The following is a 14,881-nucleotide window of genomic DNA, read 5'->3' as shown; positions in this document are numbered from 1 at the left end:
TGATACAAGTGAACTTATTTACAAAACGGAAACAGACTCACAGACTTAGAGAATGAATTTATGGTTACGGGGTGGGGGGGAAAGGGGGAGGAAGGGATAGTCAGGGAGTTTGGGATTGAAATGTACTCACTACTATATTTTAAATGGATAACCAACAAGGACCTACTGTATAGCACAGGGAACTCTGCGCAATATTATGTAACAACCTCAATGGGAAAAGAATTTGGAAAAGAATAGATACATGTATATGTATATCTGAATCACTTTGCTGCACACCTGAAACCAACACAACAATATTAATCAACTAGACTGCAATATCAAATAAAAAGTTAGAAAAAAAGGTACTTCACCCCAAAGAAATGGTGAAAAGCTTTGCTGGATTTCACAGTTTGCCCAATGGCCATTCGGATAACTGGTGATGCAGATGTCTTAAACAGGACCAGAAAATTTGGCTTGTGGATTGTATTAACATATGGCATAAATTTCTTAAATCAGAAAGAGTAATATAAACTACCTGACGCTAAATGTTTGAAATAGAGCAGAACTTTTATCATAGGCATATATTAGTTTCAGAACAATGGCTCTAAGATGAGAGATTCCTAACTATTTCAAAATTGTGAAGTCAAAAGTAGAAATGTCAAGAAAGTGGACAGCCAGTGCTGTTTATGAGGAATTTCTTGCATATTTTGAATGACTGGGTTGGATAGAATAATTTCAGGAGAAAGGCTTCAACCATTTTTTGTGACATCAGCTGTGATTTCAGAATTTGTTATTGCCTATTCCTTGTGAGTTCCATAGCGTCATTTCTACGAGCTGTTGCAGTGCACTATACACCTCATGGGAGGAACGCTTCTTTGGCAGCATGTTAAAAAATATCCACCCAGCAGTGAGGGGAGTTAATGTCTCATCTACCTGGAAGTTTGGAGGTACGTTCTTTCAGGGTTGATCAGATCACTGACACGTCTCTGTCATCAAGAACCCGGTAATTTCCTTCCTACTATTATCCCCAGTTTACTGGCTTTTACCCTGAGTATTGACTGTCTAGGATTGCAAGAAGAAACCTTAGTTCCAGATATAATATCTTCTTCCAAAAGAGGAAGGGGAATTTCTTCGGAGGTATATCTTTTATCAGGATATTAGACTTTCCCAGAAGTTCAACCACAGTCTTAGACGTAAATTTCAAAGTCAAAAGCAAAGTCAGACGTTGTGCTAATTGTTTTCTTTTTTTATTATTTGTAAACATTTTATTTTATTTTATTTATTTTTTTAACATCTTTATTGGAGTGAAACTGCTTTACAGTGGTGTGTTCGTTTCTGCTGTATAACATAGTGAATCAGCTATACGCATACGTATATCCCCATATCTCCTCCCTCTTGCGTCTCCCTCCCACCCTCCCTATCCCACCCCTCTAGGTGGTCACAGAGCACCGAGCTGATCTCCCTGTGCTATGCGGCTGCTTCCCACTAGCTATCTATTTTACATTTGGTAGTGTACATATGTCAATGCTAGCTGTTTTCTATAAACACTCAGCCAACATCCTTGCCCTTTATAGGCCCCTCCTTCATGTATTAAAAGTGCTAGATGTCTAAAAGCTACATTTCAAAAACTTCCTTCCAGGGCTTCCCTGGTGGCGCAGTGGTTGGGAGTCCGCCTGCCGATGCAGGGGACGCGGGTTCGTGCCCCGGTCCGGGAAGATCCCACATGCCGCAGAGCAGCTGGGCCCGTGAGCCGTGGCCGCTGGGCCTGCGCGTCCGGAGCCTGCGCTCCGCAACGGGAGAGGCCACAACAGTGAGAGGCCCGCGTACTGCAAAAAAATAAAAAACAAAACAAAACAAAACAAACTTCCTTCCAGCTGGAGTCCTGGGTGATAAACTGTCAGTGAGACACACACTTAAAATGTCCAAGTCAGGACTGAGATAGGACCCATCTTGCTGACGCTGTGGCTGCCAGAAGATCAAGAGGAGTGAGTAATTCAGTGACTGGAATCCACATGTCAGTGTCTAGACGGCAGCTCTGTGAAGTCAGGTGGTCATGGCGATGCTGGTAATGGTAGAAGCAGCAGCTTCCTACAGTCCTGTGCCATTGAAACCGCCCAGTGATACCTCTGACTTTCCCTCCTCCAGCTCTTTCATCTAATCCCTGTGTTAAATGACGTCCTACTTGAAAAGTTCCGTGTGGATTCTATTTCCTGCCTTGAGCCCTGACTGGAGCACAGTGACGGGTGCTGGACACGAGACCTATAGTCCACGAGGCTCCTGCCACCCAACACGTGGAAATAAAAAATGACCTTTTGGCAAAAGAAAAAGTGGGGAGAGGGATAGTTGTGGGGTGAGCAACCCACAGTGACTCCCCTGCATCGTAAGTCTCTGATACGTTTGTCTTAACTAAAAGTGATTCCACTCTGCGTGGTTAAATGATCTGTCCGAGGGGTCCACGGCAACAGCTAATCCCTTTTCAAGCATAGGATGCTCACGTTCGTGTTTCTCAGCATGTCTGGTGCCATATTGTTTTTCTATGGAGGTGAAACAGATCCTCTTTCCCTTAAGTCTATTGTGCGACTTTGAAGTGATTAAATTTAAGGATATGACACTTTTTAATGAATTCCATCCATGTATTTATGCCTTGTAACAGTTCTAGTGTTCTATACATATTTTATCCATTTTTTTCAAACCTAAGGCCTACTTCTGTCAAATTAATTTGAAGTTACCTTTTAAAAATATACTCTGAGAATTTTTCATGTTATCAAATTTAAATCCGTTTGACAATTAGTCATCTCCTCATATAAAACATATTTCTGTAGGTTTTAAGAATGTATTCAAATATCTTTCATATCATGTTATATTTTATTGGGAAAAGTATAAATTCTGACTGGTTACCTTTATTCACGTGCCAAGACAATGGCGCCCCATCTCATTCCAGATTCCGTCTTGGAGAAGCACACTAACGTATCATTCCCCTTCTCAGGTTACGATGGAGGTGGCAGGGCACCCAGGGCTGGTCTCCTGTTTGCCAGCAGATTTAATCCTTAAATCTTCCCTATGCTAATCTATAGCACAGAATATTAGCTCAACGGGCTGCAAGTCCTAGGCCCCATGTCAGCTGATTCTTCCTGGTTTGGACAATGGCTGGTACTGGAGGGACATTAGAGGCAAGGTTGGGGGGGAAGGGAGAGGAAGAGCTATTTCTCCGCGTCTACCTTGGGTGCCATCTCTGTAATCTCATATTTTTCTGTCTGGCTCAGTCTCTTGCCCCGAGATTCCACCCTCATGTTCTTTTCTGCGTCACGATCTCAGCCTCTGCCCTGGTAGCACTACTCACTGCCAACATCCAGCCTTGAGAAACTACGTATCGATTCATCTCTGTTACATCACTACTCCCATTTAGCTTCTTCGCTTTTGCATTGCTGTGTAAACAATGCCCTAGATTAAGTTCCCTGTGTTTTGAGCTGTAGAGCGGTTTCTTTTTTATATGGGCTGATGCCTGAGTCCTACCCCCAGACGTGGACACGTGAAACTGAAGGTGCTTAGAAGCTGATGATTTTGCTGGAGGAGCTGAATGCCTCAAATGGACTGCACAAGCGAGGAAAACTTGTAATGAACAGCACAGCCCGAATTTGGGGGCCAGAGATTTTTCACACAGCCAGGGAAGACAAGAGCAAGAAAGATCCGTCAAAATAGGCAAATGAGAAAGCGTTTGTTTATACACCGGGGTGTGATTGCTTGCCAGCTTCTAGGACTTTGGAGAGTCCAATCAGACACATTACAGCGAGGCATCCACTTTCAGTGCATTGTGAGCTCGATCACCAAGTATCTTCTGAAAAAGAGAGGAGGATATGGGCTCAGGTGGTGCTATGTGATGGCCCTTAGAAAGCAGTTTTGCCTTGTCATTGTGTTGGAAATGTCACCCTTTTGGAATCACAAGACTACTGAGCATATCCCCAGAAATCTTGGGGCCATGACGTCTTTTTGGCTATTTCCCCTGACAAGAGTTAGAAAGCCATTTTATAAAAGAAAAGAAAAAAAACACTAAAAATGAGATGTTCTTATAGAGGAGCCAGGAATGACATGGAAAAGATTATGTAGCTAATGCGGCATGGTCCCAAGAAGAGAATTAGGGGAATCTACGTGTAAAATTAGAAAAGTAAATACACGGTATGCCTTCTTCGTGACGTTGCTTGTGGCTGATGACCCAGGCAGGGTACTATTACATGAAGCCCCACACCGAATTGCCAGGGCAAAGGAAAACAATTTAATGAAAAGTTACATTCAGTATTCTTCTATTTTTTTATCAAGCTTCTAAACCTGCCAGATTTGAAATTTCCTTTTTGAAATTAAAGACTTATTTTGATACTAAACTGCCAGTAACCAACATTCAGTTCTCTGAACGAAGTGTGGTTAGAAATGAACATTTTGGTGTGACCAGTTTGACACTTAAGATAGCAGCCATATAAAGCAGTCGCCTAGCACAGGGAGATCAGCTCGGTGCTCTGTGACCACCTAGAGGGGTGGGATAGGGAGGGTGGGAGGGAGGGAGGAGATATGGGGATACATGTATATGTATAACTGATTCACTTTGTTATACAGCAGAAACTAACACACAGTTGTAAAGCAATTATACTCCAATAAAGATGTTAAAAAAAACACAAACCTTACACTAGTTTCTCATTGTTTTTTATCAATTTTCTTTTTTTGGAAACACTATTATAATAATTAAACTGATAGTGATTGGAAATGCGCACCCACACATACATATTTGCACATGCATATATTATATGTTTGCATTTTAATAAGATGCAAAACGGCAATGTGGAATTTAGCCAGATTCCTGAGTCCCCTTCCTTCAACTAATAAAACTACAGCTGACAGAATTCGTTTGTTCCTGTGGTAGTGGGGATTGTGGCTTCCCCTTTCTTAACAGAGAACCTCTGGGTCATACAATTGCTTTCCTGCCTTAGTTGCTTAGAGTCCTTATTTTCAACCTCTCTAAAACTGAAAGCCTGATTTTACTGCAAACTTTCTCCACTGAAGTGCTGGGGAAACTTAGATTGGCGCACTTCATCGTTATACAGAACACTTGCAAATCTTAAATAAACATGTCAATTATTCACAAGTCTAAGGTCCTGAATGCCAGCTATACATTATTAATCAGCACATGTAAATATTTTAAAACCCTGGTGAGAAACACATTCTGTGAAAGCCCTTCTGCAGCAGAGTGGATAAACAGCAATTTTTAAAGCAAAGGGTAGTGGTCGTATAACAACATTTATTCAAAACTCCACATAATAGGGTTAAGAACATGTTCAGAAGCTTTTTTTCGTTCCACCCTTATCATAAGGGGACTGGTTTCAATGCCGCAGCCATTAATTCAATGTGCTTAACCTTTGCAATAACCAAATCCAGAGTTGGTTCTTTTTAATCAGCTCTGCAGTCTCTCGCAGTTTTTATCTTGAGTTAAAATAATTGTACTTTAGGTGACTTAAAGAGATGTTTCCATTCTATCCAACATTTCATTATCGAAGTAAAAATTTTTTTTCCCTATTCTGCACCTTTAATTTTCCTTTTCCCCTGAAGGCACTGTCTTTTTCCTTTTCCCCTGAAGGCACTGCCCGTTCAATCCTACTCTATCTTTAAATTTCAACTTCTCGTCTTTGCGTTCTGTGGATATTTCCCTTTACCTCTCAGTGGGAATTAACCACTCCTCCCAGTGACTTTATTTCATTTTCCCCAAGCGAAGTGTAAACTCAGTGAGAACAGCATCTTCTTTACCTCCACACACTGCAGTGTGTAGTACACACTGCACCCAGAAGTGCCTCAAAATATATTTGCTGAATCATGCTGAATGAATGCATACATTCCACCCATCCTCAATTTGTAGGTATCTGCACTCAATCCAAGAAGAGCTTTTGTTCTTTTTTCTAGGAAGAAGCATATCCTCATGATTAAGAGACTCAGCATTGAAGCTGGTAGAGACGCGGGTGGCATTTGGCGCTCCTTAATGGGCTTCATGAGGTTTAAATGAAATGATCTAGAGAAACACTGGGCCCAGCGCCAGGTCCATAGTAGGTGCCTGAGAACTTGTAGCTAGTGTTGTTCACTCCGTGTTGTTACCATTGCTGTGAAAGCACATTCAGGGCGACAACCATAATAATAGACATCTATTGAGTCACTTAGATCCTGGACATCTGGAGACCCCAGTTCTGCTAAATTCCTCACCTAACTTATCCTCCAGCCAGCACCGGCAGAGGCCTTGAGTCTAACTTACCTTCATTACAGAAACAAACAAAACCCCAATCGGAGTCCTTGAAATACAGTCTAAGCATTCTGCTGGCTAGCTCTGGAATTTCCACGAAAATTTTCTCATTGTTGCTCGTTGTTAAAAGATGCAATATCTTACATGAGGAAGAAAAATAAAACACTGGACTTAATGGTATTTATCATTATTTCATCAAAAATAAAAAGGGTAAGTACAAAGTAAGTTTTGTGAACTCTGTGATCAGGTGGAGAGTGTAGCCCAGCAGTTGTGAATGCAGACTCTGGGCTTCAATCCAACCCTGTCACTCACCAGCAGGGTGACCTTAGAATGTTTCTGAACCTTTTATTTAGTGGCTCCACTTCCTCACTGTGAAAAATGGAAGTTAACATTCGTCATTCTCTTACGAGAACTCTCGGAGGATGAATTGAGTAAAATGATTAGAACAGATCCTGGTGTGTGTGCACAGATATTAGCTTTGTGGTTTTTAATAACTCTCAAATCACAGACAGGAATTCTGTGCTTGTGGACCGAGTTGGATAATGCCAACAGATCCAAGGGCTTTTAAATTCCCTTTGAATCTTTACCAAAATGCTACTGAGATATTTTTAAAAGTAGGAAGAGCCTTCTGATGGGTCAAATTCCCAGTTTGAAAGGGTAGGATTGGGTTTTAGTAGAACACACCATCTTTACAACCTGTATGCAAATGCTCTGATACTGCCTTCTTCAGGGTCCTTTATCACCCAACTGTTATAAATCTTGTACTCTATCTCATAACACGGTTGGTCTAGTTTAGTATAAAATAATATCTTCTAATATTTAATTTAGAACTTAAAATTTCCCATGAAATTTTCAGTAAAATTGAAGCTCCCCAAAGCTACAGAACAAACCAACCATCTATTTCCCAGCAGAACCGACTTGATCGAAACCCCTGCAAAGTGAGCTTGAACTTCATCAAAAGGCTGTACAAGAAGCAACCTCTAATGGCACCCTTTGAATTTTACACAAAATTGTTAGCTATGCAATCTGTCGCACTGCTCAGGAATCTACCGAGTATCCCCTAACAAACTCCCTCAGAGGGTGAGGTCAGGAAACTTTAAAACAAAAGTTTTGGATAAACCGGTTTCTTCCTGAGACACTCGGTGCAGACTCTGCCCCATTATCTCTCAATGTGCCTCAAATTTCCCCCGGGCCTGTTGATTTCTTGGCTTTGGTACTATTTCCATTTTTGTTGGATTTGCACTACCTTCATTTTGTATTGATTAATTCTTACCTAATTCTCAAAGCAAGTGCCATTATGTCACTTTTTAGTATTTAATCTTTTCAAATAGTCAAAGTGTTTTGGAAAATACACCTTACTGTAAGCCTGTTCCAGACTCTTTATTGTTCAGAGAGAATATAATTATGGGGGCTAACACAATGAAATATTTAGAGCCACATGCCATGGAAAGCTGGAGCACCGTGCCTTCTTGCATATGCTGACAATGAGAAAGGACCAGAATCATAATAAATGTCCATGCTCTGGCTTAATATAGAGATTCAAGATTTAAGGATATCGATTCTAGGCTACCACCTGAGACTAAGTAGAAAATAACACCTGATATATTAAGCTCATGCCTCTCTACGTGGCTAAGTAGCTGGTGGCAGCTTTGAATCAATAATCTGTGCTCCCACCGGAAACTTAGAACAGACTTGGCTGGGAGATCTTATGTGAGAAACAATAACCTTCTGTAATTCTGTTTCTCGTCGTCACCTGTGTTGCCACTGATGCCCTTGGTCCCCAGAAATATGCCATGATTCACAATCTGGTTAATACAGATTTTTACAAAATCAATAGAGGACATTGTCATGGTTCTTTTGGGGTTGGTGGCAGAGCATGATCCTTACAAAGGTACATTTAATGTTAAGAATATGGTCTTTTGGTGGGGGAAGAAAAATCACAAAATATTTGCAAAGGATTTGGCTGGAAATGCAGATGGTAAAAACATGTTTCTTAAGGGTGATATTAATCTGGAAATTACCAAGTTTATGCGTGGCAGAAGAGCCTGCCTCCTTGCATCCAGGTCAGGCTGCTAGATCCGTGAATAAGGCATCCCACGTACAGCCAAATCCTGGCATCCACAGGGTTTCCAAAAAGATAAAATGACAGAGTGTTTACCTCAACTCCCTCAGGCTTAGATGGTTCACTCCTGGCCATTTGCAAGACTTGGAGAAATCAAAAAGAACATTAATATATATAAAGAGACATTGTAGTCAAAAGTCAAGAAAGTAGGCTATGAGGAGGATCTAGGGCATGAGTATTTTAAAAATATATGAAAGGCCACTTTGAGTATAGACTTTATGTCCTCCAACAAACAAGGAGACCTGATGTGTTCAAGACACAAGTGCAAAGACACTGCCATCACCCTGGGGGCACGTTGACTCGTAGGTGCAACATGGCGCAGTGAGAATCACCAGCTGCAATAATGGCACTCAGACTGCAGAAGGACCACAGAACAATATCCGAGCTGCCCCTTCCCATAATTTCTCTACACGCAAAAATGCAAAACGGGGTGGGGTATTATAGAAAGAATGAGATGCTTCTGTCTATTTTTCACATATGTCCTTGTCAATGCTGAAATTGTTTACAATAAAAAAAAGCCAACAACAACATAGTATCTCCAAGGCCACCCTGTTGATGGACTCTCTTGCAACACCTGTGAATGAAAAGTCCACTCACCAGCTGCTCAGGTCAAACGTGACGGACCAGATGCCTCTCTTTCTCCCACCCCTGTATCCAGCCCCTCAGCAAGTGGTAATGTCTCTGGGTACAAAGTACGTCTAGATTCTGGCCAGTGGTCACCACCCCGACTGCTGCCCTCTGTCCACATCTCCATCATACCCTAAAAGGTCACTTCTGTGGCCCTACCTGCTTTTCTGCTTCTACACCTGCTCGACCACAGGTTCTCAACTCAGAGTCAGAGCCATGCCCGCAAAATTGGGATCAGACCACATCACTCTTATGGACCCCCTCCGAGATTCCCCATCTCACTAGGGGGAAAACCAAAGTCTTGAGTCTGGCCAAGAAGGTCCTCACGTGACCTGCCCTGCTGCCAGCCCCCCGTACCCTCCCCGCCTCCTTCAGGCATGTGCAGTCCTTGTCTTCTCTGCAGAGCACACTTCCAGCCTCAGGGCTCTTACACCTGCTGCTCTTAGCACCTGGTGTGCTCCCCTCCCCATATATGTATATATAGCTGTTAAAATGTCACTGTCTCCCTGAGGAATTTGCTGACAACCCATATGAAAGAGCAACTTACCTCTTTTGACAGTTCTGTTCCCCGGCATCTATCAACATCTGACATGTCTGCTGGTTATCATTTGTTGTTGTTGTTGAATGATGTATCCCCAGTGTAGGCAGGAGTGCCTGGCACATGGCAGGAAGTTAGGAAATATGCGCTCTGGGAATAAACATAATTATAAATAGAATGGATATTTTCTTAACAACCCATAGGTCATTTATAAAAATGATCACTCGTAAAGAACCCTGCAATGTGGCAATATCATGTTATTATGTGTGTGTATGTGTGTATATATTATGTGTGTGAATATGTGTGTATGTGTGTGCATACATATATATACACATCTGTCTGTATATTTGTAAGTACGCATGTACGTATAACTTCATGATGATCAATACCTGAAAGAATTATCATTATATAATTTTCCTGCTTCACATATATGTTTGAATCAAAACGTATTGTAAGCAGTCCTTCAAGGATGTGTTGTAATTATTCTTTTACAGACTTTAACATCTTTTTTCAGTATTATCTAAGTTTATTTCTTTTTTGTCATTTTTATCTAAGTTTACTTTTGATCAAATCTTTTATCTTCTTTTGGTGAACACACTTGATTACATGCGAGGGACAAAGAACACCACAGATATAGAACATTATCTTTGAACTTGCCTCTTTGTCTTTTGCCGAATGCTATACTCTGCTTTCCGAATGTCTTGCTATAAATTCAGATACAACAGAAACAACTCCTTCTCCTTCTCTGATGGCCTACCTTATGACAAGTCGCTTTATCTCGCAGATTTTGTTGGTCCTGCAACATCGGTGAGTCCATGGGTGAACATGACAGACGGGGTCCCCTCTCTGAACTAAAGAAGCAGGCTTAGAACAAACTGTGATAAGTGATGGGAAGGAAATGAAAATTTGGGTTAAAGGAGAGACACATTTTAGAGGGAAAGGGGCTGAGAAGACTTTTCTTGAGGAAATTATTTTTAAGCGGGGCCTTGAGGAATAGTCAGGAAAAAGCAATACAAAAGATAAGGAAGGAGTGCATGGAATTCTTCCAAGAGAGGCAGCTGTAGCCCTAGGTCAAGAAGGGGCTCAATAAGAACTGGGAACTGAGAAAAGATTAACAGGATGTGAGACAAGAGAAGGAGGAAGAGAGATGAAGTGGGCATACCAGGTTGGGGTCAATTCACCCAAATTCCTGCAGGGGGTTATATTTTATTCTAAGGCACAATATGAAGCCTTTGAAAAGTTTTAAGCAGACAAATTTAATGATCTGATTTATATTTCAAGAAGATTGCCTGGTGTGTGGAGAATATATTGAAGGGTGCAAAAGAAAAAAGAAGATACAGAAGATGCAGGAACGTTTTCAATAGGCCAGGTGTGAAAGCAGAAGATTCAGAGAAGTGGGAAGGTTTAAGATATAATCTGAGAGGAAACTGAATTTGGTGGCCACTGTGTATGGAGAATTGAGGGGAAAAGAGAATCAGAAACAAGCAATGATTTGTAGCTACGTGATTTCCAAAAATGTGGAAGTTTGGAGAGGAAATATGTGTGAGAGGAATCAAGAGTTCAGTATGGACAGATTAAAGTGAGGTGCCTGGGAGTAATTCACGTGGAGAGTTCAAGAAGATGAGAGGAAGGGACTAGGATGGAGAATTAAAATGGAAAGTCATCCACTTACAGATAAAATTTAAATCCACGGAATAAGCAATACATTGTAAAGCAAGTACTCGGGCAGGACAAATGCTGAAAAGACTAAAGGGGAAAGTAGAAGATGAACTTGAGGCAAGGATACCAGGCAGCGGTCATGTTAAAAGCAGGAGGAACCCCAGGCAGTGCCCTTATTGAGGTCAAGAGAGCATTTAATCAATGACGGAGTCATCAAGCGTCACAAACAATGCTGAGAGGTCACGTAAGATGAGGACAAGGCCATCTAGGGGTCTAACAGAGCTGTCCGTGATGACGCAGCCTGGGTGAAGTGAGGCCAGCGGAAGGTGGGTTGGATGCAACATCAGAGTCTTGTTGGGACTGGGAAAAGACACCTCTTTAAAAGTTTAGGCATAAAGGGAAGCAGAAATATGGCACAGTAGTTGAAAACAGACACAAGGTCAAGGGAGATGGTGGAAGAAGGAAAAGCATATGGTGTAACAGGAATGACTGGGGGAGAGTTAATGACCCAGGAAAGAGCAGGATTAATTGGAGGAACAATGGCTTTGAGAAATCAAGGTGACGTGGGCTCCAGGAACACAAGTGAAGGGACTTGCTCTTGAAAAGAGGGTTAACAAGACAGACCAAATGCAGGTAGAACAGTGCAATGGGGAAACCAGAAAGTTTGAAATAAGGGTATCCATTTTTAGTGAGGCTTGCTCTAAAAAATCCTACAGGCTCATGCACATCTCAGAGTCTGCTTCCTGGGGAACCAAACCTTCGAGAGCCAACTTGAAGCTCCAGTCAACACCTGTCTTTCCCACCAGACCCTAAGCACCATGAGGGTAGATGAGGACAGATGTGTTGTCTCTCGTGTTTATTGCTGTGTCTGTCACATCTAGAATAACTCCTAGCACTAAAGAGACATTAATTAATATTTACCATATGAATGCATGAATAAACAAGTGAAGAGTTCCCATATTAAAATTCTTCTATAGTAGAGGTGAGAATTTGTTAAACCCAACCTAGGAATTATCCCAGGCCATGTTGTAGAACTTTGAGCAATGAATCCATTCCACATTTAAACATTTGAATAGATTTGAACTTGCCTTTGAAAAAAAAAAAAAAAGAAAAAAAACCTTCTGGCCTTACAAATGGTGACCCTGTAAACCGACTGCATGCAGCAGTGAAGTGTAGTGTTGCCAGATTTAAAAACAATGTTCAATTAAATTTGAATTTCAGATAAACCAAATTTTTTTAGTATAAGTATGTACCACAAAATATTTGGGACATACTTATACTTACAAATCCATTGTTTATTTGAATTTAACTGAGAATCCTTTATTTTTATTTGCTAAATCTAGAAACCTAGTGAAATAGCCCTTCACCAAAGGAAAACACTTCATTTCTCACAGTAAACCGTCACCTGGGTCATCTACAGCCCGAACACTTGTTATCATTTACCTGCTCTTTAGTTTCTTGCTCTAAACCTCAGTTGTGAAGTGTCAGCTAGACAAATTCTATCAAAACCACATTCAGACAACTAGTATCATGAAGAATGATTTAGAGGAAATGTTAACAATTTATTTTCCCAAGACGATTTTAGTTTTCTCACTCTATTACGTGTGAAAATAGACTCTATCCAGTAGAACATGTTACACACTGGAATTCCATTTACTTTGGTTCCCAGTAGAATCACCTTCAACGGATGAATCACACTTTCATGTGACACTAGCCAGGCTCATAGCCCATGTAGGATGGGCATCCTCCTCTTCCCCTCCAGACTTAGTCTTACTGCTCCGCCTGGCTCCCTGGTCCTTGGTGGTAGACCATACCAGGGCTCCTTGTTCTTAGATGTCCTATTGGACCAGCCACAGAGGGGCCCCAGCAACAGGTCTGTGGGTGGGAGGAGAGTGAAGTCAGGGTCTTGCTTCCTTTGGCATTCTTCCTGCGGGGAGGACTGTGTTGGCTGCATCTTTCCACCGAGGGACACGGCACCTCTCAAGGTGGCCCTTTCTGTATGACTCTCTGTTCTAGCTTCCGGTAACCATGGTCTCCCCGCACCACTCATGCCTTCAGGAGGTAACAGGCAGCCCAGACGTCATAGTGGCCCTGGAACACTGCAACATTCCTTTGGCTTCCCTGGTAAGTAATGTGATACAAGGGTGGAGGAGTTAACAAGGACACTAGCTTGGATGAGCCATCTGGATCCTTCCAGTTCCTGATCAATACACTCTCCAAATACCAGACATATGGGGATATATTTTCATTTTATCAGGCAATTGATACTGAGGACATCATTCATCATGTTCTCCCTCAGAGTGGAATAGAGAAACACCACTCTTACTTTCCTGTGTAGTTCCTTTCTCTTCTCAGCCAGCCTGTATGTGGTACTACGTCTGTTTGTCTGTCTGTGTGGTTGAGGAGGAGAGTGGGAGAAGAAACAAATGACAGGAAATATATGAGGTCGTCCCTTGGTCTCTGCTGTGGTAATGGGTGAGGAATGGACAGGAACTGTTTTATGCTGATATTCGAATAAGCACTTATTGAATAGTTAGCTATAAAATAGATGAAATCTGTGTAATCCTGCATATTTCCCTTTTCACCTTGACTATTAGAAAGATAAGAAGTGATTTTTCTTAGGTTGGATATTAGAATATAATTTATCTTCTCTCTTTTCCTTTTCTTGTGATGTGAGTGTGTGTGTGTCCTTACAGTGCAAGTATTACTATATTTTTATTTTCAGTGTCAGCTGTCCTGGTGTCTCTTTCCAAGTTACGACAGTGTCTATATTAATGTAGACAGGAAGCTGCTAAATCTTTTCCTCCCTTCCATTAGGGTAGCAGAGCTCCTAGGATGATATCACTTATTTTCTATTGTTTTCTTCTCTCGCTCTCTTTCTCCATAAATGATGTAATTTTCTTGTGAGGATCTTTTCCCAACAATTACCAATAAGGATGTTTATTGAATGCTACTACTCCCTGTAAACTTTCTCTAGTGGGTGAGGAGTTGTCGATGGATGGTTGGTGAGGATAGATAAAGAGACAGGTTTTCTAGAGACCAAACATGCCTCAAAAAGGCTGTGAGTTTTCCTTCTCTCCCTGGGATGACCATGACTGTATTCAAACTCCCCTGGAAAGAAATGTTTCATCCCCTGTGTTTCCTCCAAAGGCTCCTGTTATTCAAGGGAACTCATAATAGCCTGCTCCATCCTTCCACTCGGGTCAGGGAAGTGATGATCTTGCATTCCCAAACCCTCATCCTGCACCTCTAGTCTGAAAAATGAATCAGGAAGCTGGTATACCCACAGTTCCATGTATCCTGTTTCCGATTTCTGCAAGGTCATCACCCTTGACCTGGAATCTGTGTTCACCTACTGCCCCCAGCCTTGGTTCTATGGTGTGATCGCTATCTGTGTGATTCCTGGGTTTGACCCTCCAGTTACTAACCTTATATTTCACAAGTTGTTTCTCTGTCTTCTCATTTATAGACATCTTGAAAAGTGACACACACAATCAAGGTTAGAATACATTTTTTAGGAAGATGAGGATGAGGTTTCCTTAGAAATAAAATTATCACTGTGGCATTTCCAAAGAGCAAACTAGCTAAACATTTTCCTCTTCAGTAAGTGTTGCTGGGAAAACTGGACAGCTGCATGTAAAAGAATGAAATGAGAACACTCCCTAACACCATACACAAAAATAAA

Source organism: Physeter macrocephalus, chromosome 8 (genome assembly GCF_002837175.3).
Source record: "Physeter macrocephalus isolate SW-GA chromosome 8, ASM283717v5, whole genome shotgun sequence".
In the NCBI taxonomy this organism is placed as follows: Eukaryota; Metazoa; Chordata; class Mammalia; order Artiodactyla; family Physeteridae; genus Physeter; species Physeter macrocephalus.
Note: the sequence above shows the minus strand (reverse complement) of the source record.